The sequence below is a fragment of the Balaenoptera ricei genome, chromosome 4, assembly GCF_028023285.1.
Source record: "Balaenoptera ricei isolate mBalRic1 chromosome 4, mBalRic1.hap2, whole genome shotgun sequence".
In the NCBI taxonomy this organism is placed as follows: domain Eukaryota; kingdom Metazoa; phylum Chordata; class Mammalia; order Artiodactyla; family Balaenopteridae; genus Balaenoptera; species Balaenoptera ricei.
In genome coordinates, this window is record NC_082642.1 from 89,845,129 (window position 1) to 89,846,550 (window position 1,422).

Below are 1,422 nucleotides of genomic sequence, written 5' to 3' on the forward strand. Positions count from 1 at the left end.
AGTCAGGGTGTGTGCGGCTAGTGAGGGATCCTGCCAGTTGGGAAAGTTTTCTCCCCACAGAGGAGGCTCTTCCCGATGTTACAGCCACCAGTGTGTGAGAGCTTTCCATGTGGTACCAGAGCTTTCTGATTTTTGACAGTATGACACGTGGAAAATGGTGTCTTGATAGTTTTAATTGCATTCCTCTAATGAATGAATAAACATTTAAAAAATAAGTTGGGCCATTTATATTTCCTTTTCTATAAGCTACCTATTAATAGCTTTTGTGGAGCCCTACATCAAGGACACAGGACAAAAATTCTGGAATTAACCAAGCCCCCATAGCAACTGTTGCCGTGGGCTCTCCTAGTCTAAACTTGGGCAGCCCCCCAGCTCCATATTAGACAAAATAATCACCATGTCATAACCTTGTAGCATCCTGACCAATCACCTAATGCCATCCTGCCAGCAGGAATTTCTTTGTCTTGAGGCTATAAAAGTTGGCTACTAGCCCACAAAGGGGGTCGGCTCTCCCTGGTCTATCAGGAAGTCGGCCCGCTGTATTGGCAGCGCCCCTCACTAACTCTGCTCTGCTCTGTTCTCAATAAACTCACTCTTTTCTAAAATACTTCGTGTCTGGAAATTCTTCTTCCAACCCACGCTCGGACCACGACATTTTGGTGGCCCGTACGGGGACATCTCTTGGGGGGTCTCCTCCCCAACCTCCTCTCCTCATTTCTTGGGACTCTGTGAACAAGCAAGCTGCCGGGGAAGCAACAGAGGAACTCTGGCCAGGGCCACACCCTGGTGTGTTCTGAAGGCTCCACAGCTCACTTTGCCCCAGGAACTGCCGCCCAGAACGGGTGAGGTTCCCTCTGTCTTCCTTCTGACCAAGGACTAGGCCGATTGGTATTGTACTGGCACGGGTCAGGCATTTAAAAGCCATTAGGGCACCTGCCACTTGAAGACTCCAATGAAAGGATAGGGGGGTCACGGAACAGCCGAGGCTGTTACAGCGTCTGCCCCCAGCAAGCCAACTTCCATGCACCATGGGGTACATATTGGTTCAAGCAAAACACTGAGCCCCCTCCCCTTGGCTGCCACCTTCCTGGCAGGACTACGAGGCAGATTCCTCAGCCTGTCTTCTCTGTTACTTTCACCTTTTTCTCAGTCCAGATTGACTTACAGGGGCCTAGGTGTTGCCTCTGAGCCATCCCAGGAGTGCCTTGTCACGTTTCAGGGAATTGCCAAACAGTGGGTCCTGGGAATCTCTCCTTTCTTTCCCTGCCCGAGTCGCATGGTGGCTTAGTCGCACGCTCAGGGGTCATCTCTCATAGTTGGATGCGATTGTTGGGATGGTCGGCCCATTTTGTGCCTTAGTCACACGAAGAGATCACTGGGACACAGGGGACGCTTTCTGTCAGCTGGTGCCTCTCAGTACCA